The sequence below is a fragment of the Chiloscyllium plagiosum genome, unplaced genomic scaffold (assembly GCF_037043375.1).
Source record: "Chiloscyllium plagiosum isolate Xiang-an unplaced genomic scaffold, Cpla_swu_hap1 HiC_scaffold_13, whole genome shotgun sequence".
Lineage (NCBI taxonomy): Eukaryota > Metazoa > Chordata > Chondrichthyes > Orectolobiformes > Hemiscylliidae > Chiloscyllium > Chiloscyllium plagiosum.
This window is the reverse complement of record NW_028270151.1, coordinates 120,760,076-120,787,944: the sequence shown is the minus strand read 5'-3', so window position 1 is coordinate 120,787,944 and position 27,869 is coordinate 120,760,076. Positions and strand designations below refer to the sequence as shown.

General features: G+C 44.9%; 1 long non-coding RNA gene across 1 annotated transcript in view; it reads right to left on the bottom strand.

Annotated features, from left to right (window-relative positions):
* Positions 1-1,877: 1,877 nt before the first annotated feature.
* The window catches only part of LOC148148454 (uncharacterized), a 34,401-nt gene continuing 8,409 nt past the window's right edge, over positions 1,878-27,869 (bottom strand). The window contains exons 3-6 of the long non-coding RNA XR_015759079.1: positions 26,184-26,288; positions 14,456-14,542; positions 10,630-10,734; positions 1,878-2,022 (exon numbers count right to left, since the gene is read on the bottom strand). This is a non-coding gene — a long non-coding RNA (uncharacterized LOC148148454). The remainder of the gene's footprint in view (positions 2,023-10,629; positions 10,735-14,455; positions 14,543-26,183; positions 26,289-27,869) is intronic.

The window sequence follows — 27,869 nt, the reverse complement described above, 5'->3', positions numbered from 1 at the left end:
TTTAGTATGCTTTCCTTTATTGGTCAGAGTACCGAGTACAGGAGTTGGGACGTCATATTGCGGTTGTACAGGACATTGGTTAGGTCACTCTTGGAATATTGCGTGCAATTCTGGTCTCCTTCCTATCAAATCAATATTGTGAAACTTGGAAGTGGCCAGAATAGTATTACAAGCATGTTGCCAGGGTTGGAGGATTTGAGCTACAGGGAGAGGCTGAATACACCGTTTTCCCTGGAGTGTCAGATGCTGATGGCTGACCTTATAGAGGTTTATAAAATCAGTAGGGGCATGGATATGGTAAATACACAAGGTATTTTCCCTGCGGTGGGGGTGGAGGCACGATGGGGTGTGGGAGACCGAGGCGGGGGGAGAAACCGACAGGCGAGGGAGACGGTTATTATACAGATCTGCAACACAACCCTGTTCCTGTTTTCTCCCTGTCCCCTTCAATCCCTCTGAAGAGCTCAGAACAAGTGCATAGTCCCTGGAAAGTAGAGCTTTAGGGTGACCAAGGGCTGAAGGTTGCATTTGGGACGCTGACCTTTATTGGTCTGTGCATTTATCAATAAATGGACCGGGGTTCAATTCCAGTGTCCTTGATTCATGTCTGTGGCCAAAGACGCGCCTGTCTCTGATCCTGACTAGTGGATCCCCTCTCACTATAGCTCTGCCATTCTCCCTCCTCCCGTTCTGTGCAGCGGAGCTATCTGTGGTGTCATGAACCTGGCTGTTGCTGATTTCCCCTGAGAGTCCACCCCACCTGTTCCCAACCTTATAGAATCCCAAGCGGTGCACAGTATCTGTTTGAGAAGGGGAATGATCACTGGTGAGTCCTGCACTTCCTTCCTGAGCCTTTTACTTGATCTGATGGTCACCCATTCCCTTTCTGCCTGTGTAACTCTCCCCTGCAGTGTGACTAACTCACTAACCGTGCTGTCCCTAACATTCTCAGTATTGCTCCACAGTGAGTCCACTCACAACTCCAGGTCTGAAAAACAGTTTCTCAGTAGCTGCAGATGGACACACTGCCTGCACACATAGCCGTCACGGACACTGGAAGCATCCCTTATGTCCCACATTGTGCAAGAGGAGCACACCACAGGTCTGAGGTCTCGTGTAACAACATCTCACTACATTCATCTAGTTACTCCCATTAAGAGAATTTAAATAAGTGAGCAACCTTCCTTCACTTCAAACATGCCCATTATACTAAAAACAATCTTTACTTAAGCTGATCTGTTGTACTTTTAAAAACTTAAATACTCCACAGGTATCACTGGCAAATTGACTATTCCCATTGGGACTGTGAATTTCTGAATGGCCTGAAGTAAAACAGAGTTTCAGCTTCACCTTCTCCCTGTCTCATCTCAATTTGTTTACATCCAACTCCAAAACACTCTCATTGATCCAAGCAGCCCTCACAGTGCAGCCCAGTCATTTTCATTGTCTGCTCACACCTACACTGCCCTCAGCCTCCTGTACTGTTCCAATGCATCTCAATGGGAGCTCAGGGACTGCATCTCATCTCTCAATTCAGCCCTTTGTATCCCCAGAGTCATCATGGACTTCAGCAGTTTCTGAATGAACAGACAGTTGTCAGAATCTGGAACGTTCCAACTGAAATGGTGCTGGAATTTGAGTCCACAAGGAATTTCAATGAGAAATTTGCAGGGAATTGGAAGTAGGGAGTTTACAGGTTAACATCATAAAGTGGATGATTGTGACTAAATCTGACAGTTCCTGCAAAGAGACGAGGCGTAATATGGATAAATCTGTGCTCTCTCTCAGACCAATACCTCCTCCCACAGCTACAGGGCCAAGAATTAAACACATACCCAAAGGGTGATCCAACCATTCTGCTTTTGGCTTGACAAAAATATTGAAGATATTTTCCCACAGTCAGAACAGATAAACCTTTCTCCTTTCACAGTTAAATGCCAATGATATTCAGATCGTGATGACTCTGTGGACTGTAGAAACTTGCTTTTGAGATCCCAGTCTCAATTATTCTCAATTAAGATCCTATAAAATGAATTCACAAAACGAAGCTCATAGTTAGTGCAAGATGAATAGTGAAGGCAAACACTTCTTTTGGTATGTGTTGGATGCTCCTCTTGAAATCGCACCGCCCCCAACCAGGAAGAAGACACGTGCATGCTCCTTGCTGTACCTTGGTCCCAGATAAAGATGACAGCCATAACACAGCACCTCTCACTGCCTGAGGCCCAAGCCATCTTCCACTTTGCTGCAAACGTGGGACCAGGAGTTTCTAATTCAGATTAACGACCTGCACAGAGTGTAACTAAATCCTCCCAGTCTATACTGATACATTTCATCCAGTTTCTGCTGCCACTGTCCCCTTTCCCGTTTCCTCCTCCTGCACACACCAAGGGTCATCACGAGTCCAGTGACCCTTCCTCAGAACCGATGGCAGCTGGGAAAATTAGAATCCCCACAGGAAATAGGCCCTTCGGCCCAACAATTCCACACCCACCCAGACCCATTCCCCTACCCTATTACTCACCATTTCCCCGGACGAATGCACATCCCTGAACACTATGGGAAATTTAGCTGGGCCAATTCTCCTAACCTGCACATCTTTGGACTACAGGATATAGGGGTTAAAGAGTAAATAATAGGTGGGGACAGAGCCCAAAGAGAGATTGGAACATTTGGAAAGACAAAAGAGTGGATAACGATCCGGCTGGGAGGGCGGAAAGCTGTTAATGGAGGAGGCAGGAACCTGATAGCATCTCAGTAGCGGTGGTGGAAATGGCGGCTGATGATCTACGATCTGTTGCAAAAAAGACCCGAAGCATCCAGTTGCCCCCCACTTTAACACACAAGGCTGTTCCCAGGCCAACATCTCTGTCTTATGCTTACTGCAGTGTTCCACTGAAGCTTGATGCAAGCTGGCAGAACACTTCAGAACATACCAAATGGCCTCCGATTTCAAGGACTGCAATTTCCCCTCCCGTGTATCTCCTCCACTTCCCACACCACTGCCCTTGGAACCCACACCTCCAACTGCAACAAGGATGGAAACCCCCTAGTCCTCACCTTCCACCCAGATACAATGCATCATCGTCTGCCATTTCCACCAACTACAATCAGACCTCACCACCAGAGATATATTTCCCTCCCCACCCCTCCCACATCCAACAGAGATTTTCCTGCACATCCAAACACCTCACCTTTTGTGTCCTTTGCTCTCGATGCGGTCTCCTTTACAGTGGGGAGTCAGGATGCCAACTTGTGGAACATTTCAGCGAACATGCACCAACCAACCCCACCGCCCTGTGACCAACCAGTTCAGCTACCCCCCTCTGCTGCCACGCTGCCAAGGACATGCAATTCCTTTTGTGTCATCCACCCCCAAATCCGAGCCACCCGACGCCTGGAGGAAGAACACCTCATCTTCCACCTTGGGACCTTTCAACCACACAGCATCAAGGTTTCCCCATCTCCTCTCCTCCATCTCATCACAGATTCAACCCACCAACTCAGCACTGGCCTCTTGAACTGTCCCACCTGTCCATCATCCTTCCCAATTATCCATTCCACCCTCTCACCACTACCCCATCTACTGGATTAGTGGTGCTGGAAGAGCACAGCAGTTCAGGCAGCATCCAAGGAGCTTTGAAATCGGCGTTTCAGGCAAAAGACCTTCATCAGGAAGGGCTTTTGCCCGAAACGCCGATTTCAAAGCTCCTTGGATGCTGCCTGAACTGCTGTGCTCTTCCAGCACCACTAATACAGAATCTGGTTTCCAGCATCTGCAGTCATTGTTTTTACTACCCCATCTACATCTACCTAGCCTGTTCCTAGCTCCCTACCCCCAACCACACACACCCCTCCCTATTTATCTCTCAGCCAGCTTCCCCCACTCCCACATTTCTGATGAAGTGCCTATATGCCCAATATGTCGATTCTTCTATTCTTTGGATGCTGCCTGAATTGCTGTGCTTTTCCAGCGCCACACTTTAAAGCAAGTTGGAAGAACAACACCTCATCTCCCACTCGGGGACCCTGCAATCCTCTGGCTTCAACATCGAATTCAATAATTTTAGGTCCTGAAATCTCCCACGTTCTAGTTTCGTTGCCCCCTGCCTCACATACCAGGCCTTGTTATTACATAGCCTGCTATTACACAATACCTATGGATAACCACTAACAGTCCCCATAAACAGCTATTTACTCTCCCCCAGACAGGATAACCATTGTCCAACTGCTCCGATCTCTCTCTCTTTGGACTTTATCCCCACCTATCATTTACTCCTTAACCTCTACCTTCTGCATATAAACCAATAGTTTTTTCTCAGTCATATCAGTCCCTGAGGAAGCGTCACCGGATCCAACATGCAAACTGATTTCTCTTCACAGATGCTGTCAGATCTGCGGAGCTTTTCCAGTACCTTCTGGTGGTTGTGTGTGATTTACAGCATCCGCAGTTCTTTTTGGTTTTAATTTCCCCCAAGTATTTCTTTCAGGTCTAGCAGACTGAAACCGTGTTTATTAACCCTCCCAGCCCACACTAACTCCGTCTCTCTCCCAGTCCCTTCACACTCACTGCGACTCCTCCCCCCTCACAGTGACACTGCGCCTGCAAAGCTCATGGTCAGGTGTTGGCCCGCTGGACCCACCCCTCATTCACTTCTATTGGCTGGAGGATCACGCCAACTGTCCTATTGGTCTGAAGCTGTGTCAATCAGCCAGGCTCCATTGTGACATAAGTGGTGGGATCCTCCCAGGTGCATCAGAGGCTGAGGGGTGACCTCAAAGGTTTATTAAATCATGAGGGGCATGGGTAGGATAAATAGACAAGGTCTCTTCCCTGGGATGGAGGACTCCAGAGCGAGAGGACATAGGTTTAAGATTAGATTAGATTAGATTAGATTAGATTAGATTAGATTAGATTAGATTACAGTGTGGAAACAGGTCCTTCGACCCAACAAGTCCACACCGACCCGCCGAAGCGGAACCCACCCAAACCCCTACATTTACCCCTTACCGAACACTACGGGCAATTTAGTATGGCCAATTCACCTGACCCTGCACATCTTTTTGGATGGTGGGAGGAAACCGGAGCAACCGGAGGAAACCAACGCAGACATGGGGAGAACGTGCAAACTCCACACAGTCAGTCGCTTGAGGCGGGAATTAAACCCGGGTCTCTGGCGCTGTGAGGCAGCAATGCTAACCACTGTGCCACCGTGCCGCCCAAAATGAGAAGGGAAAGATTTAAAATGGATCTGAGGGGCAATTTCTTTCACACTGGAGTTGGTGCGTGGATGGAATCTTCTCTCGGGAAGTGGAGCAGGTTGGTACAATTATACCATTTGGCATCTGGATGGGTATATGAATAGTAAGGGAGTAGAGGGATATGTGCCAAGTGTTGGCAAATGGGACTAGATTAGGTTGGGATATCTAGTCGGCATAGACCAGTTTAACCAAAGAGTGTGTTTTCATGCTGTACATGTCTATGGCTCTGCCCTGTGATGAGCTTCATCATTCACAGTGAATGGGACAGTATCTTAGAACAGGGGCTGGGGGCTATTCAGCCCATTGGGGCTGTACACTCTCCCTCTGGAGATGGTGCCAGTCAGTCCCAACTCACCTTCCATTTGGACATAGCCCTCCAAATCCTTCCTTTAAAAAAGAAATTGTCAAAATAAATTTGCAATTAACTACTGAATCTGCATCCATCTGTCAATCAAACTGTTCCAGATGCTCAGAACTTACTGAGTCAAATAATCTTCACGTTTTTACCCTGCATTTTTTGCCAGTTACCTGAAAGTAGTTCATAAAAATTGTGACAATGTTAATAATTTCTCATGCTGTCTCTATGTAAATTAAATTTACTGGAAACAATTCTGCTCCTCGTTGAAATCACTGCTTAACCTTCTCAGCTCCAAGGAGAATTTTCTGACCTTCTGCTAACTCTCTATAAAAGAGAAACCGATCTTAATTTTAATTTATTAGTGTCATAGAAATGTACAGCACAGAAACTGACCGCTTGGTCCAACTTGTCCATGCCCACCAGATATCCTAAATTAATCTCATCCCATTTGCCAGGACTTGGCTCATATCCTTCTCAAACTTGCCTGATCACATATCCAATCAGATGCCTTTTAAATGTTGCAATTGTACCAGCCTCCACACTTTCTCTAGCAGCTCATTCCGTCCACATACCATGTTCAGCTTGAAAACATTGCCCTTCACATCCCTTTTAAATCTTTTCCCTCACAACTTAAGCCTGTGCTCTCTTGTTTTGGACCCACCTAACGTGGGAAAAATGACCCTGGCTGTTCACCCTCACCATGTTCCTCACGAGTGTATCAACCACTGAGGTCACCTCTCAGCATGCGATGCCCCAGGGAAAACAACCCCAGCCAATTCAGCCTCTCCCTATATCTCAAACTCTCAACCCTGGCAACATCTTTGTGCATCTTTTCTGAATCCTTTCAAGTTTCACAACATCATTCCTATAGCGGGGAGACGAGGACTGAAAACATAATTCGAGAAGTAGCTGAATCAATGCCCTGTCCGGCCCCAAAATAATGTCGCAACTCCTATACTCAATACAAAACACCTTCTTCACTAGCCTACCTAAGATTCCACTTACAAGGAAGTGTGAACCTGCATTCCAAGGTCTCTTTGTTCAGCAACACACCCCAAGACCTCCTCATTAAGTGTACAAGCCCTGCTCTGATTGGCTTTTTTCCAAAATGCAGAACCTCATATTTATCTAAATTAAACCCATCTGCCCCTCCTTAGCACATTTAATTGAAGTCCCAATGTACTGAGGTAAACTTCTTCACTGCCCATTACATCTCCAATTTTGGTGTCTAGTGTAAACCTACTAACCATACCTCATATATTCACATAGAAATCATTGATATACAGGACAAAAAGCAGTGGACCCAGCATCCATCCTGACAGCATATTTCTCACACAGTTGTTGGGTTGGGTAAGTTGTTGGCATGGACGGTACGGACTGAAGGGTCTGTTTCCATGTTATATATCTCCATACCTTCTAGACAATTCTGTATCTAAATAGCTAGTCCTCCCTGTATTCTACAGTCTCAAACTTGCTAACCAGTCTGTTATGTAGAACCGTGTGTCTTCCTGGAGTCCAAGTTAGTGACTTCCATGTACAAAGCCATGCTGCCTCTCCCTCATCACTTCTTGCCTTTCCAATTACATGTAAATCATGTCCCTGAGAATCACATCCAACAACTTCTCTGCCACTGATTTCAGGCTCACTGGTCTATTGTTCCCTGGCCTTTCCTTCCCACCTTTCTCAAATAATTGTGCCCAGCTTCCAGCACCTCACCTGTGACAATCAATGACACAAATATCTCAGCGAGGGGTCCAGCAAACACTTCCTTCGATTCCCACAAAGTTCTGGGTTACACCTGAGCAGGTCCCAGGGATTATTCCACCTTGCTACCGTTTAAGACATCCAGTACCCCCTCCTCTGTAATATGGACACTTATCACGTTATCACTATTTATTTCTCCAAACACTCTAGCTGCCACATCCTCTTTCAGTAAAAGAATCTCATATAGAATCTCTCTCACCTCCTGCGGTTCCACAGACAGCCTTGATGATTTTTGCGGGTACCTATTCTCTGCCTGGTTATCGTTTGTCCTTAGTGTATTTGTACAATCACTTTGGATTCTCCTTAAACCTATTTCCTAAAGCTATCTCATGTCCCCTTTTTGCCCTCCTGGTTTACCTCGAGTATACTCCTACTGCCCCTATACTCCTCTAGGAATTCACACAAACACAGCTCTCTGTACCTGCCATATCCCTCCTTCACTTTCTTGACCAGGTCCACAATTTCTTTCGTCAGGCAGCATTCTTTACACCTACCAGCCTTGGCCTTAACAGGAACATACTGTCTATGTACTCTCATTGTCGCAGGCCTATGGAGGCAATGGCAGATGAGGATACAGAAGCAATTATTCTCAGTAAAGAGGTAATGTTGGGAAAGATAACAGCCTAAAGGTAGATGGGTCTCCTGACTCTGATGGAATGCATCCCGGGAAAAAAGAAAAGATGGCGGGGGGTGGGATAGCAATTCGTAATAATTCATTAAAAGTTGTTGGATTCTGGGATAGTTTTGACAGACTGGAAGCTGCGAATGTGGTGCCACTATTTTTCAAAAAGGATCCGTTAGCTTAACTTCTGTAGTGGAGAAAATGCTTGAACCTCTCAAGGAAGTAGTGGTGAGATATTTGGGTGGAAATTGTCTACTATTTGCAATTTACACAAATGTTTTGGAGTTGAGGACCAAGTGTTCGGTGTCAGAGTTCACATTTGATACGAAGATGAGGTAAAGCAATGTCTGCAGAGGCCACTGTCAGTCTGGACAGGGATACAGATCGGTTAAGTGAGTGGGTAAGGGTCTGGCAGATGGAGTTCAATGTTGGGAAATGTGAGGTCATCCATTTTAGTCGGACGAACAGCAAACTGGATGATGAAATGGTGAAAACTTGCAGCATGCTGCTGTGCGGTGGGAGCTGGGTGTCCTTCTGCATGAATCACAGGAAGTTGGTTTGCAGCTCCAGCAGGTAATTAAGACAGTGAAGGGAATATTATCCATTCATGCGAGAGGGATGGTTATGCTGCTGGTGAGGCCACACCTGGGGAACTGTGTATAGGTTTGGTCCCCTTACATTAGCAAGGATGTACTGGCACTGGAGGGAGTACAGAGGAGGTTCATTAGTTTGAGTTGGGAGTTGAGAGGGTTGGCGTATGTGGAGATTGAGAAAACTGGTTCTCTTGTCATTGTAATTTAGAAGAATGGGAGTTTGGATAGGAAACAATAAAATTATGACGGGAGTAGATAAGATAGAAGCAGGGAGGCTATTTCCACTGGGGGCAGGTCAAACAACAGAGCATTACCTCAAAATAAGGGGGATCAGAATTAGGACTGAGCTGGAGGAGCTTCTTCAGCTAAAGGGTTGTGAATCTGTGGAATTCCCTGCTGAGTGCAGCATTTGACGTTATCAACTTGCATGCCTTTAAGGCAAAATGTAGATTTGTGAACAGGAAAAGAATTAAGGGTTATGGTGAGAGAGCAGGAATGTGGAGCTGAGGCCATGAGAAGATCAGCCCTGATCTTGTTGAATGGCAGAGCAGGCTTGAGCGGGCAGGTGAAAGTTCTTGCCTTGTGCCATCAAAATTGGCCTTTGTCCAATTCAGATCCTTAACGTTTAGATCTGATATATTATTTTCTATAACTATTTTAAAAATAGTAGAATTATCAGAGAATCCCAACAGTGTAGAAGCAGGTCATTCAGCCTATCACATTGATACTGACCCTGAGAGCCTCTTAACCTCCCGCTGTAACATTGCATTCCCCAGGGCAACCCAACGTACTCATCCCTGAACATTATGGGCAATTCAGCCTGGACAATCCACCCAACCTGCACATCTTTGGACTGTGGGAGGAAACAAGAAGAACCAGATGAAATCCATGCAGAAACCCCTAATAAAATGATCATCCCTTTCTTATTTCCCAGTTCCACCTAAATAACTTCACTGGCCGTACTCCCAGGAATATCCTCCCTAAGAAAAAACATAATGCTATCTCGAATCAAAAATGCCACTCCCCCTCCTCTCTCGTCCCCCTTTCTATTCTTCCTGTAGCATCTATACCCTGGAACATTAAGCTGCCAGTCCTATCCATCCCTGAGTGATGCCTCTGTAATTGCTATAATATCCCAGTGCCATGTTCAAAACCATACCTTGAGCTCATCTGCCTTCCCTGTCAGGCCTCTTCTATTGAAGTAAATGCAGTGCAACTGCTCAGTCCGACTTCATTCGTGCCTTGCACTTGCCTGCCTTGACTATTTGATTTCTGAACTGTACCAGCCTCAGACATATCTCTTTCCTCACTACCTTCTTGGGTTTACACCCACTCTCTCACTGGTTTAATGCCTCCCAAGTATCACCAGCAAGTCTCCCTGCCTAGAAATTAGACACCTTCCAATTCAGGTACAATCCATCCTTCTTATGCAGGTCAACTCTACTCCAGAGGAGATCACAACGGTCCACAAAATGTGAATCCTTTTCCCCTGCACCAGCTCCTTAGCCACTCATTGAGCACCTCCTCCTCCTCCGTAATATGGACATTTTTCAAGATGTCACCATTTATTTCCCCACATTCTATATCTCCCATGTACTTCTTCACAGTAAACACTGATGCAAAATACTTGTTTCCCTATCTCGGCCATCGCCTGCAGCTCCACACAATGGCTGCCTTGCTGATCTTTGAGGGTCTCTATTTTCTCCCTAGTTAGCCTTTTGTTCCTCATATATTTACAAAAGCCCTTCGGATTATCCTTAACCCTGTTCGCCAAAGCTATCTCACGTCCCTTTTTTGCCTCTTGATTTCCCTCTTAATTATACTCCTACTGCCTTTATACTCAAAAATTTTTTGGATTGGAATAAATGCAAAATATAACATCCTGACAAAACAAACGAGGGTAGGACTTACACTCAATAAAAGTATGGCCTTGAGTAGTGATATGGGAACAAAGAGACCAAGGGCTTCACGTCTTTGACGTTTGTGTTACATGTAGACAGGGTGGTTAAGAAGGTGCTTAGCACACTTACCTTCATTGTTCAGACCTTTGAGTACAGGAGTTGGGACGTTATGTTGAGGATGTACAGGATATTGGAGAGGCCTCTTCTGGAATACTCTGTCCGGTTCTGGTTGCGCTGTTTTCGGAAGGATATTATTAAATTGGATCAGGTTCAGGAGAGATTTACCTGCATGTTGCCATGAATGGAGGGATTGTGTTCTAAGGAGAGGCTGGATAGGCTGGAAGTTTTTCACTGGCGTGCACGAGGTTGAGGGGTGACCTTATTAGAGGCTTATAAAATCAGAAAGAGTGTAGATAAGGTGAAAACCCGGGGGAGAGGGGGATTCAAAACTCGGGTGCATTCATTTTGAGAAGAAATGAGAAAGGTTTCAGAAAAGACATTAGGATTTTTTAAAAAATGTATACGTGTGAAATGAACTTCCAGAGGAAGTGGTGGCTGTGAATACAATTACAATATTTAAAAGACATTCAGATTAGTGCATAAATAGGAAATATTTGGATGGATGTGGACTAAGCGGTGGCAAGTACAATTAGTTCAGTTTGGAATTATGGTTGGCATGGACTGGTTGGACCACATGGCCTGTTTCCTTGCTGTATAACATTATGGCTCTAATCCTCACTAACTCGAAATTCCTCCATCCTCAACTCTCCCGATCATTGTCACTCCATCCAGCCTCACAACTCTTCCTTATTTATATAATTCCTCACCAGCCACAGAACGCTCCCTATCTCATGTCCTCCAGTTTCTCAAATCTCTGCGATATGTGCCTTTCTTCAGTTCCAGCCTTGAGGATGCCCTCATTCACTCCGATTGGTTGGAAGACAAACTGGTACGGCCTGGTCCTCCAGTATGCCCTCTGCCTCCTATTGGCCTGCGCTGACATCAATCATTGGGGCCCATTGTCAGGTGAGTGGTGGGATCCTGCCTCTCTCTGCCCTGGGATGAGCTTCAACATTCACAGTGAATGGGGCAGTATCACAGAGCACAGGGGTTGGGGCTATTCAGCCCATTTGGGATGTACCCTCTCCCTCTGGAGATGCTGCATATCTGTCCCAATTCCGTTCCCATTTGCCAATGCCCCCCCAAATCTTCCCTTAAAAAGTAAAATTCCAAATCTGTTTATGAATAACTGCTGAGTGTGTTCAGCTGCGTTCAGACTGTTCCAGATGCTTGGAACTTACTGAATAAAATAATGTTCACATTATTTGCCAATTACCTGAAAATAGTTACTAAAATTGTGACATTGTTAACATTTCCCCTCTCTCTGCAGATTAGCTATCCTAGAAACAAATTTGCACCTAGTTAAAATCACTGCTGAACCTTCTCAGCTCCAAGGTCAATTATCTGTGCTTCTGCTAACTCTCTACAAAAGAGGATCACATCTTATTTTCATTTATTAGTGTCATAGAGATGTACAGCACAGAAACAGACCTTTGGTCTAATTTGTCCATGCCAACTAGGAATCCTCAACAAATGGAGCCCCATTTGCCAGCTATTGGTCCGTATCATTGGAAACTCTTCCTCTTCATGTACCCAATCGGATGCCTTTCAAACGTTGTAAATGTATCAGCCTCCACTTCTTCATCTGGCAGCTCATTCCACACATACACCACACACAGCTTGAAAACTTTGCCCCTTAGATCCGTTTTTAAACTTTGCCCTCTCAACTTAAGCCCATGTGATCTTGTTTTGAACCCACCTACCTGGGGGGAAAAGACCCTGGCTGTTCACCTTATCCATGCCCTTCATGATTTTATAAATCTCCATGAAGTCACCTCTCAGTCTTTGACTCTCCAGGGAAATTAACCCCGGCGTATTCAGCCTCCCCCTGTAGCCCAAATCCTCCAACCCGAGCAAAATCTTTGTAAATCTTGTCTGAACTCATTCAAGATTCACAACATCCTTTCCAGGACTGGGAATTTCGAACTTAAAACATAATTCCTGAAATGGCTTAATCAATGTCCTGTCCAACCACAATTTGACGTCCCAGCTTCTGTACTCAATGCATTGACCAATAAATATAAGCATACCAAACCCCACCTTCACTAGTCTGCCTACCTGCAACTCTCCTTTCAAGGAACAATGAACCTGCACTCCATGGTCTCTATGTTCAGCAACATTCCCAAGGACTTTCCCATTAAGTGTACAAGTCCTGCTCTGATTTGCCTTTCCAAAATCCAACAGCTTACATTTGTCTAAATTGAACCCAGTCTGCCATTCCTCGCTCCAATGGCCCATCTGGTCAAGATACTGTTGCATTCTGAACTAACCTTCTTCATTGTCCGCGACACCTCCAATTTTGGTGTCTTCTGTAAACCCACTGACCATACCTCATAGATTCACATCCAAGTCATTTATTTAAGGTCCCAATATCTATTCCTGCAGGACAATGCTGCTCACAGGCCTCCAGTCCGCAAAGCAACCCTCCATCACCACCCTCTGCCTCCTACCTTCAAGCCAGTTTTGTATCCAAATGGCTTATTCTCCCAACATTTCATGTTATCTAACCTTGCTAACCAGTCTGCTTTGTGGAACATCGTTCATTGTCCATATAGACAACGTCCACAGTCTGCCTTCATCAATCATCTTTGTCACATCTTCAAAAAAACTCAATCAAGTGAGAGAGAGAGAATTTACCACACATAAAGCCATGTTAGCTATCCCTAATCAATCCTTGTCTTTCCAAATACATGTAAACCCTGTCCCTCAGAATCCCTTCCAACAACTTACCTACCACTGACGTTAGGTTGACTGTTCTCTTGGTCCCTGGGCTTTCCTTACCACCTTTTTAAAATAATGGCACCCATCTTCCAGCATCTTACCTGTCACAAACAATGATATAAATACTTTAGGGAGGGGCACTGCCATCACCTCCCTAGCTTTCCACAAATTTCTGGGATACACCTGATCAGGTCCCAGGGATTTATCCACCTTGCTAATGTTTAAGACATCCAGTACTTCCTCCTCTGTAATATAGACACTTTTCAAGTTACCACTATTTATTTCTCCAAACTCTCTAGAATAGAATAGCATAATAATTCTCCCACCTCCTGTTGTTCCATAGATGGCCTTGTTGATCTTTAAGGGGTCCTATTCTCTGTCCGGTTATTATTTTATCCTTAATGTATTTGTAAAATCTCTTTGGATTCTCCTTAAACTATTTCCTAGAGATATTTCAAGTCCCCTTTTTGCTCTCCTGATTACCCTCGAGTATATTCCTGTAAAAACGTGATTCTGTCCTCTCAATTCCTCCGCCTCTGCCATATCTGCTCCCAGGAGAAGCAATTCCACTCCAGGACATCCCAGAAAGGGTTCCTCTTTCACGGACCAGATTTCCCTCCCACTTGATCAACAATGCACTCCAACGCATATCCTCCACTTCCTGTACCTCCGCCTTCCCCCCACCCCTCCAACCACAATAAGAATATAATCTCCCATTCCTCACCTGCCACCCACTAATCGCCATTAACCTCTGCTATGTCCGCTACCTACAGTCAGACCCCACCACCAGGGATATATCTCCCTCCCCAGCCCTTTCTATCTGCCGCAGAGATCATGGGAACTTTGGTGCTGATGTGCTGCCCCACGGATGCCTCAGTCACTCACCCTGCCAAATGGCCGAGTGAGATTATCACTAGATGGATAATCCAGACACCCAGATAACGTTCTGGGGCCCAGGGTTTGGATTCCGTCATGGCAGACAGTGGAATGTGAATTCAATAAAAATTTGGAATTAAGAATCTATTAAAGATCATGAGTCCATTGTTGATTATTACGAAAACAAATCTCATCAGATTAGCTAATATCCTTCAGGGAAGGAATCTGCCATCCTTACCTGGTCTGGCCTACATGTGACTCCAGACCCACAGCAATGTGGTTGACTCTTTACTGCCCTTTGAGCCCAGCCAGTGACATCCTCATCCTGTGAATGAATAACAAAGAAGGTCAAGTCTTGTACACAACCATACTATTCTTACAGAGAAGTCATCTCTTTGTAAATTTGCTTCTCAACTCCCTGCTGACTATTGGGGATTGGGGGGGGGGGTCAATAGTACCATCCCAATAAGGAGATCATCCCTTTCTTATTTCTCAGTTCCACCTGTATAACCTGCCTGGATGTACTCCCAGGAATACCCTCTTGAAGACCAGCTGTAATGTTATCCATAATAAAAAATAGCTCTGCCCCCGTTCTGTTGCCCCCTTTATATCTTTGCTATAGAATCTATACACTCGAACATTAAGCTGCTTGCCCTATCCATCATTAAGTCATGCCTCTGTAATTGCTATAATATCCCAGTGCGATGTTCAAACCCATACCCTGAGCTCCTCTGCCCGACCTATCGGGCCTCCTGTGTTGAAATAAATGCAGTGTAACTGCTCATTCTGTGCCTTGCCCTTGTCTGCCTTGACTGTTTGACGTCTGAACTGTACCAGCGTCAGACTTAGCTCTTCCCTCACTCTATCTCTGGGTTTACCCACATTCCTTCACTGGTTTAATGCCTCCTGAATAGCACTAGCAACTGTTCCCTTTCAGTGCAGGTACAATCCATCCATCTGATGGAGGTCTATTCTACCCCACAGGAGATTCATAGAACATAGAACATAGAACATAGAACATTACAGCACAGAACAGGCCCTTCGGCCCACGATGTTGTGCCGAACTTCTAACCTAGATTAAGTACCCATCCATGAACCTATCCAAATGCCGCTAAAAGGTCGCCAATGATTCCGACTCTACCACTCCCACGGGCAGCGCATTCCATGCCCCCACCACTCTCTAGGTAAAGAACGCACCCCTGACATCTCCCCTATACCTTCCACCCTTCACCTTAAATTTATGTCCCCTTGATCCAATGATCAAACAATGTGAACTCTTCTATTCCGATGTCATTGATACCAATAAACTACAGCCTCCCCGCAAAATGGTTATTCTCCACTTTAAGAATATTCTGCTCCCTCTCTGAGACATCCTTATACAAAAATTACACATTCGAATAATAAACCTTACACTCATCAGGTCATCATAATAGGATTACATGACACATTGAATGTTTGGGGAGACCTTTTGAGAGAATGCGATGAATTCAAATGAGAATTTTTAAGCAGCAAATGGGATTGATCTGATACACAATACTCACACACACACAATGCAAATATCCAGGTCCTGATATACTGAGTAATTCAATCAGAGTTTGGCAGAACATTTACTGAGATTCCCATCTGAATGTCCACCTGTAATATCCTGTAATACAAGTTTATAAAATCTGTCACTCTCAGTTCAGGTTAGAAACTCACACCAACCCTCCTCGTGGCCCAGGATGACTGTACATATTACCCTTGAGGACAAAAGCAGTCAACTCAGGGGGAAATCTGTGGGTTTCTAGGAGATTCCAACTTGATTAGATTAGATTGCTCACAGTGTGGAAACAGGCCCTTCGGCCCGCCGACACCGACCCGCCGAAGCGCAACCCACCCATACCCCTACATTTACCCCTTACCTAACACTACGGGCAATTTAGCAAGGCCAATTTACCTGACCTGCACATTTTTGGACTGTGGGAGGAAACCGGAGCACCCGGAGGAAACCCACGCAGACACAGGGAGAACGTGCAAACTCCACACAGTCAGTCGTCTGAGGCGGGAATTGAACCCGGGTCTCTGACGCTGTGAGGCAGCAGTGCTGACCACTGTGGCACCGTGCCGCCCACTTGAGATCTCATGTGACTGAACACAGCAGTGCTTTGACACATTGGAGAAAATGATCCAAGCGTCAGTGAGATATGGGCAACAAGAATTACTTTATTTTCTTTCATTCCGTGCTGCCGCTCTGCCTCATCAATAAGACATGGGTGTGAAAGGCTAATGCCTAACGATGGGCAAGTTGTCTCCATCCTGATCAATGGGTAGGAAGATCCTTTCAATCACTCCAAAGCGTATCCCTAAAAAGATAGCAACTCTGTCTGCTTCCCACTGCCCGGTGCTCCCAGTAAATGTTTGGAAGAATGGGAAGGGGGGTTATCTCCTAGAAAAGGCATAACTGTAAAGGTCTAAAAGGATTATGAAAAGAGAGAGATGCACAGGAGAAGGGGGCAACAAGTTACCAGATGGGGCGTAACTTGGGAAAATGGGAAGTTGCTCATTTTGGAGGAGATAATAAAAGAACAAAGTACTATTTAAATGGTGGAAACTGTAGAAAGCTGCACCACAAAGGGACCAGGGGTAATTGTTCAGGAAACACAGAAAGCTACCACACAGTTACAACAGGGAACCAGGAAGGGGAATGGAATATTTTGTTTCAAAGGTGTTCAGGATTAGAGCTTGGAGTATATACCTGAGAGTAACGTGTGGAAGTGCTGGTGAGACCACCATATATGCAGTAATGAGAGGAGTTTTGGTCCCTTGAGATAAGGAAATGTGTCACTTTATTGGAGGCATTTCAGGGAAGATTCAATGAGATGATCCCTGGTTTGGAGGGATTATTTTTTAAATAAAGGCTGAAAAGGTTGGGACTCTACTCACTGGATTTTGGAGAAAGAGAGGTGATCTCATTGAGACAGATGGGATTCTTAAGGGGTTTGACAGGATAAATACTATAAGGATGTGTCTGAGGGTAAATACTGAGAGGGGAGTCTGAAACCAGATTTTGAGTCACGGAATCAAGGGGTCTGTTTTGGATTCATCAAGATAAGGCGACACAGACACGGGTAAGGGGTTTCAGCAGCAATGGAGCTGGGGTGAGGTGGAGAAAAGCAACGTTGAAGAGATTGGAATTCCTGGTGTTGTGATTGTGTGGATGTCTGATCAGAAGGTCACCTTGGGGTCAGATGTAACAGCAATATTGTGAAGAGTGTCGTTCTGCCTCAGAGAGTTCCCAGTGGGAGGGAGGGGCTCAGCAGAAAGGTAAAGGTAAGACAATGGGTTTAACCGTGACAATGTTTCATTGGAGGAAATTGCAGCTAATCGAGTAGTGGGAATGTGATAAGCAGTTTGATAACTGAGTAACAGTGGAGTAATGGAGAGGGATGATGGGGAGGGAGAGGTGGGCATCGTCAGTGTACATGTGAAACCTAACAGTGTTTTTGGACGATATCACCTCCTGGCACTATGTACGTGAGATGCAGGAGAGACCAAGGATAGATCGTTGAGGGACACCAAATGCAAAGAATTCAGAAAGGAAAGGGAGAGTCGAGATGGAGCAGGATTTTCCAACAACGGTGAGGTCAAATATTAGTTTTTCACAGAATGGGAGAGAAGGGCACAACCAAAAAAAGACCAATAGACAGAACAAGGAACAATATCTATGAATTGGCGAGGGCGGTGATGAGGCGGCAGCGGAGGAAAGAGAGTTGGAAAGTGAGTTTACCGAGATTAGGGTAAAGGGTCAAGGTGAGCTCTGATTAGGCTTGACAAGAGACTGTAGAAAGATGTAGGTTTAGGATAAAAACCAGGAACACCACGTGAGGCAGTTTGGCTCTGTGGGCTCGTGGGAGGGAGGGAAGGAGCAGATCGGATTATCTCAGTCTTCGTGACAGAGAAACTCCGTGTGCTCCTCACTTGTTGTTGGAGGGTCGGATGGAGGAGACAGGATGATGGACAGTGTTTTACAAAGAAACAAAACTAGGGTTAGTGATATTTAAAATGAGTGAACAAACCTGATGTAGCTTTTATCCAGATTATTAAAACAAACGACTGAAGTCCTGTTTCGAATCCCATCTTGGCAGATGGTGGAATCTGAATTCAAGAAAAAAAAACAATGTATTAAGAATCTCCTGATCTCCACGAAACTATTAACAATGGCAAAAAAAATCCTGCCAACCTGACAGCGGCACAGCCAGCTATTCACTGTATTAATCACTGCAAAGTCTCAACACAGGAATGAAACTGGATGGACCACTCGGCATCTAAGAAGGCACCATTTAATACAACCACAGATTCAGCCCTCTTAGTGGTGCAACGTCCTCCTCACTAGCATATGGTTTTTGATGCCAAAATGTGCAGAGCTGTCTCACAGACTAGTCAAGGAACAGTCTGACATAGTCATACTCACGGAATCATCCCTTACAAACAATGACCGGACACCACCATCACCATATCTAGATATCGAGAGTGTGGTGCTGGAAAAACACAACAGTCAGGCAGCATCCAAGGAGCAGGAGAATCGACGTTTGGAGCCTAAGCCCTTCATCAGCCTGACCTGCTGTGCTTTTCCAGCACCAGACTCTTGACTCTGATATCCAGCATCTGCAGTCTTCACTTTCTCCTGAAATCTCTGGATATGTCCTGTCCCACCGGCAGGACAGACCAGGCAGAGGTGGTGGCACAGTGGTGTACAGACTGGGAGGATTTGCCCTGGGAGTACACAACATTGACTCCGGAGACCAGGAAGTCTCATGGCTCCTGCCGATTACCACGTACCGTCCTCCCTTGGCTGATGGATCAGTTCTCCTTCATGTTGAACAACATTTGGAGGAAGCACTCAGGCAATAAAATGGTGTCAAACGTACTCTGGGTACAGGATTTCAATGTCCACAATCGAGACTAGCTGTGCAACAGAATTACTGACTGAGCTGGCCAGGTCCTAAAGGACATGTCTGCTCAACTGAGTCTGCAGCGGGTGGTGAGGGAACTAACAAGAGTGTAAAACATCCTTGATCTCATTGTTATGAATTGAGCAGCTGCAGATACATCTGTCCATGACAGTATCAGTACGTGCGACCATCACACATTCCTTTTGGAGACAAAGTCTTGCCTTAAAGTTGAGAAAAACCTCCATTGTGTTGAGTGACACTATCACCGTTCTAATGGGGACGGACTTCGAAGAGATGTAGGATCTCAAACTGGGTATCTCTGAGGCACTGTGGGACATCAACAGCAGCAGAACTGTACTCCAGCACAATCTGTAATCTCATGGGTTTGTAAATCCCGGTCTCACCCACCACAATGGACAGGAAAGGAGGGCATGCCATGAGCAGCACCAGGCAGACTTAAAAATGAAGTGCCAACCTGGTGAAGCTATCAAACAGAACTACTTGCATATCAAACAGCATCAGTAGCAAGCAACAGAGCTAAGTGATCCCACATCCAATGGATCAGATCGGAACTCTGCAGTTCTGCCACACCCAGTTGTGAACGGTGATGGACAATTAAACAACTCACTGGAGGAAGCATCACAGATATCCCCACCTTTACTGATGGAGGGGTCTCACACATCCATGCACCAGATAAGATGACAGCATTTGCAGCAATCTGCAGCGGACGTGCAAAGTGGGATGATCCATCTCAGCCTTCTCTCGTGGTTTCTAACATCATAGATGTGAGTTTTAAGCCAGATCGATTCAGTTTGAATAACATCAAGAAATGGTTAAGTAGTGCAAAGGCTACGGGCCCTGCCAACATTCTGGCAATAATACTGATGGCTTGTGCTCCAGAACTCGCCACCCACCAAGCCAAGTACCGCTCCAGCACCGGCATCTACTGACAATGTGGAACATTGCCCAGGGATGTTCAACACAAAAACACAGGGCAATCCAACCCAGCCAATTTCCCTCTATCAGTCCACACTCGATCAGCTGTAAAGTGATGGAAGATGTCATTAACAGGGCTATCAAACAGCAGCTGCTCAGCAACAGCCAGCTGAGCGACACTCATTTTAGGCACCACCAGGGCCACTCAGCTCCCGATTGTGTTACCGCCCTGATTCACAACCTTACAACCAGCTGAATCCCAGAGGCGAGGTGAGGGTGACTGCCCAGTCCCACTACAAGACCACTAACTCTAGCTGATTCCACCCTTGTCTCAGCTCATATACACTCATCCATCTTGTGTTATCTCCAGACTTCATACTCCTGGCCAGTTTCCCACATTCAACCTCACTGTAATCTCAAGAAAAACCCTAAATCTCTGCTGCCCAAGTGCTCCCTCGTACCAAAACGTGTTGATCCATCAAAAGGCTCCTATTCATAATCAACAACATAGAGCCACAGCGATGTACAGCATGGAAACAGATCCTTCAATCCAACCTATCCATGCCGACCAGATACCCCAACCCAATCTAGTCTCACCTGCCAGCATCAGCCCCACATCCCTCAGTTTAAAACTCTCACCCTTGATTTAATTCCTGGTTGTGATCATCCCTAGCTCGCTGCATCTCACACCCTTTGAGACCTCGACAACTCATTCTGTTCAAGAGTCTTAATGACCTGCTAATTCATTACTTCACTTGCGTGGCTGCTTTTACAGTTGCCAAAGCAACAAGGTCTAAAATTCGCAGCTAAAACCTCACAGGTCTGCTTTCCCCTTTTAAGACATTCCTCAAAACTTGCTTATTTGGCAATGGCTTTGGTCAGTTAACCTAATATCATCCTTCTCTGGCCTTATGTCTAAAGTTCCCAATAATATTTTTGTGAAATTATAAGCAGGATAATGAAACTACAAACTGTTCTTGATTTGGACATTATCTTCAAATCATCACTGTTGCTGTAATGAATACTCTGTAATGTCTCTTACCCAACCACATTGTGGGAGCACCTTCACTACACAAACTGCAGCTGCACAAGAAAGTCCCCAGGCAACAGGGCTTTGGCATTAATCACTGGTTCTGTGGAAGGAGAAACACAGTTGATGTTTCAGGGAGTGCAAAACGGATTCCAGGGAATGTAAATGGTGCAGAATTTGATAGTTAGAAATGGAAGGAAAATACACTTGCTTATTGGAAAAAAGAATTCTTGACTGTCAAAGATTTTCCAGAAAAAAATTAATAAGCAGCATTTGGTCTGGGGCTGGGCAGCAGTGAAAAATTAACTTACAAAAATGTCTGTAAAAGTAATAGTAAAATATACTAAACAGACCAATAATACACCCATTGTTCTAGATTAAGGAAGCTAGATATTGGCAAAGTGGTCATGAGGGAGCCCAGAGATGAAGCAGAACAGTGTAAGCTGTTATGATCCCACAGTCATAGAGATGTATAGCACCGACACAGACCCTTCGGTCTAACTCATCCATGGAAACCAGGTATCCAAACCTAATCTATTCCCATTTGCCAGCACTTGGCCCATATCCCTGTAAATGCGCCCTAATCATATCATGTGTCTATTTAGATGCATTTAACATGTTTTAATTGTACTAGCCTCCACTAATTCCTCTGGCAGCTCTTTCCACCCACTGCATGAAAGAGTTGTCCTTTAGGCCCCTTTGAAACTTTATCCGTTCACCCTAAAGCAATGCCCACTACATCTGGACACCACCACTCCAGGGAAAACACCTTGTTCATTTACTCTATTCATGCCCCTCATGATTGTATAAACCTCCATAACATCACCACTCAGCCTATGGCACTCCAGGGAAAACAGCCCCGCCTTTTATACCTCACCCTACAGCTCAAATCCTCCAACCTGAACAACATCTATGTAAGTCTTTTTTGAAACCTTTAAAGTTTCACAGCACCCTTCTGATAGGAGGCAGGCCAGAACTGCACACAATATTCCAAAAGTGGCCTAACGAATATCTTGTACAGCAACATGACCTCCCACATCCTATACTCAATGCTCAAACCAATAATGGAAAATATACTGAACACCTTCTTCATCATCCTATCTACCTACAACTTGACTTGCAAGGACTATAAATCTGCAATCCAAGGTCTCTTTGTTCCGCAAACATCTCCAGGGCCTTGCCATTCAGTGTATAAGTCCTGCCCTGATTTGCTTTTTCAAAACGCAGCACCTCATATTTATCTAAATTAAACACCATCTGATCAATATCTCATTGTAATCTGAGGTAACCTTCTTCATTATCCACAATACCTCCAATTTTGTATGACCTGCAAACTCATTTACAATACCAAATCATTTAAATGAATGACGAAACAAATCCAGAAATAAACATCCATTTCTCTGAGTTTGAATGTGCTCTCTGTAAATCCTGCCAATCTGTACCAGAGAAAGACTGCACCTTGCCCCCTACAAAGCTGGCGGCTCCGCACGTGTCCATTGAATTCTTGCCCCAAATAAAGATGGCGGCGCGCACTCATGCCTGCAGCCACACTGAGGCAATTCCCCGTTTACTGAAAACACGAGACTGGGACGTTCAAATTTGTGTTTTCCGCTGTGCACATTTTGTTTGTAAAACCTCTCCGCTCATACAGAATCTCTCTCACCTCCTGCGGTTCCACAGACAGCCTTGATGATTTTTGCGGGTACCTATTATCTGCCTGGTTACTCGTTTGTCCTTAGTGTATTTGTACAATCACTGTGGATTCTCCTTAAACCTATTTCCGAAATCTATCTCATGTCCCCTTTTCACCCTCATGGTTTACCTCCTACTGGCCCTACACTCCTCTAGGGATTCACACAAACACAGCTCTCTGTACCTGCCATATCCCTCCTTCATTTTCTTGACCAGGTCCACAATTTCTTTCGTCAGGCAGCATTCTTTACACCTCCCAGCCTTGGCCTTAACAGGAACATACTGTCTATGTACTCTCATCGTCGAAGGCCTATGGAGGCAATGGCAGATGAGGATATAGAAGCAATCATTCTCAGTAAAGAGGTAATGTTGGGAAAGATAACAGCCTAAAGGTAGATGGGTCTCCTGGCCCTGATGGAATGTATCCCAGGGAATAAAAGAGATGGAGGGAAGGGGGTGGTCGGGGGGTGTGTGTGAGAATAACAAATAGATCATGTGATAATTCACTAAAATTTGTTGGATTCTGGGATGGTTTTGACAGAATGGAAGCTCAAATGTGGTGCTACTATTTTACAAAATATTAGCTTAACTTCTGTTGTGGAGAAAATGCTTGAACCTCAAGGAAGTAGTGGTGAGATATCTGGGTAGAAACTGTCTCATTGAGCAGACAAAGCATGGATTCATGAAAGACATGTCACGTTTAATGCATTTACTGGAATTATTTGAGGACACGACGAGTGCGTTGGACAAGGGGGACTCGGTGGATGTGGTGTTCCTGGATTTCCAGAAGGTATTCGATAAGTTGCCACACAAAAGGCTGCTGTATAAGGTAAAGATGCACAGCATTGTGGGTAATGTATTATCATTGATACTGGATTGGTTAACCAACAAAAAGTAAAGAACGGGGATAAATGTGAGTTTGGATTTGTGTTGGCACAAAACTGTTTACAACTTACACAAATGTTTTGGAGTTGAGGACCAAGTGTACGGTGTCAGAGTTCACATTTGATACGAAGATGAGGTAAAGCAATGTCTGCAGAGGCCACTGTAAGTCTGCACAGGGATACAGATCAGTTACGCGAGTGGGTAAGGATCTGGCAGATGGAGTTCAATGTTGGGAAATGTGAGGCCATCCATTTTGGTCGGACTAACAGCAAACTGGATGATGAAATGATGAAAATGTGCACCATGCTGCTGTACAGAGTGAGTTGGGTGTCTTTGTGCATGAATCACAGGAAGTTGGTTTGCAGGTGCAGCAGGTAATTAAGGCAGTGAAGGGAATATTGTCCTTCCTTGCTAGAGGGATGGTAATGCTGCAGCTGTACAGATTTCTGGGGAGGCCACACCTGGAGTACTGTGTACAGGTTTGGTCTCCTTACTTCAGGAAGGATGTATTGGCATTGGAGGGAGTACAGAGGAGGTTCACTAGTTTGAGTCAGGAGTTGAGAGGATTGGTGTATGTGGAGAAATTGAGAAAACTGGTTCTATAGTCATTGTAATTTAGAAGAATGGGAAGTTGGAGAGGAAAAAATAAAATTATGAAGGGAATAGATAAGACAGAAGCAGGGAGGCTATTTCCACTGGGGCGGATCAATCTACAGAGCATTACCTCAAAATAAGGGGGTGCAGATTTAGGACTGAGTTCAGGAGACGCTTCTTCAGCTAAAGGGTTGTGAATCTGTGGAATTCCCTGCCGAGTGCAGCATTTGACGTTATCAACTTGAATGCCTTGAAGGCAAAAGGTAGATTTGTGAACAGGAAAAGAATTAAGGGTTATGGTGAGAGAGCAGGAAAGTGGAGCTGAGGCCATGAAAAGCTCAGCCCTGATCTTATTGAATGGTAGAGCACGCTTGAGGGGCCAGAAGAAAGTTCTTGCCTTGTGCCATCAAAATTGGCCTTTGTCCAATTCACAACCTTAACTTTTAGATCTGGTATATTATTTTCTGTAACTATTTTAAAACTTGTAGAATTATCAGAGACTCCCAACAGTGTGGAAGCAGGTCATTCAGCCCATCACATTGATACTGACCAGGAGAGCCTCCTAACCTCCTCCGAAAACATTGCATTTCCCAGGCTCAACCAACCTACACATCCCTGAATATTATGGGCAATTCAGACTGGATAATCCACCCAACCTGCACATCCCTGAACACTGAGGGCAATTCAACCTGGACAATCCACCCAACCTGCACATCTTTGGACTGTGGGAGGAAACCAGAGCACCCGGACGAAATTCATGCAGAAAATCCCAATAAGGTGATCATCCTTTCTTATTTCCCAGTTCCACCTAAATAACTTCACTGGGCGTACTCCCAGGAATATCTTCCCTCAGCAAAAACATAATGCTATCCCGAATCAAAAATGCCACTCTCCCTCCTCTCTTGTCCCCCTTTCTATTCTTCCTATAGCATCTATACCCTGGAACATTAAGCTGCCAGGCCTATCCATCCCTGAGTGATGCCTCTGTAATTGCTATAATATCCCAGTGCCATGTTCAAAACCATACCCTGAGCTCCTCTGCCTTCCCTGTCAGGCCTCTTCTATTGAAGCAAATACAGTGCAACTGCTCAGTCCGACTTCATTCTGTGCCTTGCCCTTGCCTGCCTTGACTATTTGATTTCTGAACTGTACCAGCCACAGACATATCTCTTTCCTCACTCCCTTCTTGGGTTTACACCCACTCCCTCACTCGTTTAATGCCTCCCGAGTATCACCAGCAAGTCTCCCTGCCTAGACATAAGACACCTTCCAATTCAGGTACAATCCATCCTTCTTATGCAGGTCAACTCTACTCCAGAGGAGATCACAATGATCCAAAAACGTGAATCCTTTTCCCCTGCACCAGCTCCTTAGCCACTCATTGAGCACCTCCTCCTCCTCCGTAATATGGACATTTTTCAAGATATCACCATTTATTTCCCCACATTCTATATCTCCCATGTACTTCTTCACAGTAAACACTGATGCAAAATACTTGTTTCCCTATCTCACCCATCGCCTGCAGCTCCACACAATGGCTGCCTTGCTGATCTTTGAGGGTCTCTATTTTCTCCCTAGTTAGCCTTTTGTTCCTCATATATTTACAAAAGCCCTTCGGATTATCCTTAACCCTATTCGCCAAAGCTATCTCACGTCCCTTTTTTGCCTCTTGATTTCCCTCTTAATTATACTCCTACTGCCTTTATACTCAAAATTTTTTTGGATTGGAATAAATGCAAAATATAACATCCTGACAAAACAAACGAGGGTAGGACTTACACTCAATAAAAATACGGCCTTGAGTAGTGATATGGGAACAAAGAGACCAAGGACTTCACATCTTTGAAGTTTGTGTTACATGTAGACAGGGTGGTTAAGAAGGTGCTTAGCACACTTACCTTCATTGTTCAGACCTTTGAGTACAGGAGTTGGGACGTTATGTTGAGGATGTACAGGACATTGGAGAGGCCTCTTCTGGAATACTCTGTCCAGTTCTGGTTGCGCTGTTATAGGAAGGATATTATTAAATTGGAGCAGGTTCTGAAGAGATTTACCAGCATGTTGCCATGAATGGAGGGATTGTGTTCTAAGGACAGGCTGGGAAATTTTTTCACTAGCATGCACGAGGTTGAGGGGTGACCTGAGAGGTTTACGAAATCAGAAAGAATGTAGATAAGGTGAATAGCCAGGGGAGAGGTGGATTCAAAACTCGAGTGCATTCATTTTGGGAAGAAATTAGGAAGATTTGAGAAAAGCCATTAGGGTTTTTATAAAAAAAATGTATATGTGTGAAATGAACTTCCAGAGGAAGTGTTAGCTGTGAGTACAATTACAATATTTAAAAGACATTCAGATTAGTACATAAATAGGAAATATTTGGATGGATGTGGACTAAGCGGAGGCAGGTACAATTAGTTCAGTTTGGAATTATGGTTGGCATGGACTGGTTGCACCACAAGGCCTGTTTCCTTGCTGTATATCATTATGACTCTAACCCTTACTAACTCTAAATTCCTCCATCCTCAACTCTCCCGATCACTGTCACTTCATCCAGCCTCACAACTCTTCCTTATTTATATAATTCCTCACCAGCCACAGAACGCTCCCTATCTCATGTCCTCCAGTTTCTCAAATCTCTGCGATATGTGCCTTTCTTTAGTTCCAGCCTTGAGGATACCCTCATTCACTCCGATTGGTTGGAAGACAAACTGTTACGGGCTGGTCCTCCAGTACTGCCCTCTGCCTCCTATTGGCCTGCGCTGACATCAATCATCGGGGCCCATCGTGAGGTGAGTGGTGGGATCCTCCCTCTCTCTGCCCTGGGATGAGCTTCATCATTCACAGTGAATGGGGCAGAATCACAGAGCACAGGGTCTGGGGCTATTCAGCCCATTTGGGATGTACTCTCTCCCTCTGGAGATGCTGCAAGTCTGTCCCAAGTCCCTTCCCATTTGCCCAAAGCCCCCCAAATCTTCCCTTAAAAAGTAAAATTCCAAATCTGTTTATGAATAACTGCTGAGTCTGTGTCCAGCTGTCATTCAGACTGTTCCAGATGCTCAGAACTTACTGAATAAAATAATGTTCACATATTCACATATTATTGGATTGGATAGGCATATGGAGAATAGTGGGCTAGTGTAGGTTAGGTGGGCTTGGATCGGCGCAACATCGAGGGCCGAAAGGGCCTGTACTGCGCTGTATTGTTCTATGTTCTATTTGCCAATTACCTGAAAACAGTTACTAAAATTGTGACATTGTTAACAATTCCCCTCTCTCTGCAAATTAAATATCCTAGAACCAAATCTGCACCTGGTCAAAATCACTGCTTAACCTTCTCAGCTCCAAGGTCAATTATCTGTGCTTCTGCTAGCTCTCCACAAAAGAGGAACACATCTTATTTTCATTAATTAGTGTCATAGAGATGTATAGCACAGAAACAGACCTTTGGTCTAATTTGTCCATGCCACCTAGGAATCCTCAACAAATGGAGACCCATTTGCCAGCTATTGGTCCATATCATTCGAAACTCTTCCAATTCATGTACCCAATCGGATGCCTTTCAAATGTTGTAATTGTAGCAGCCT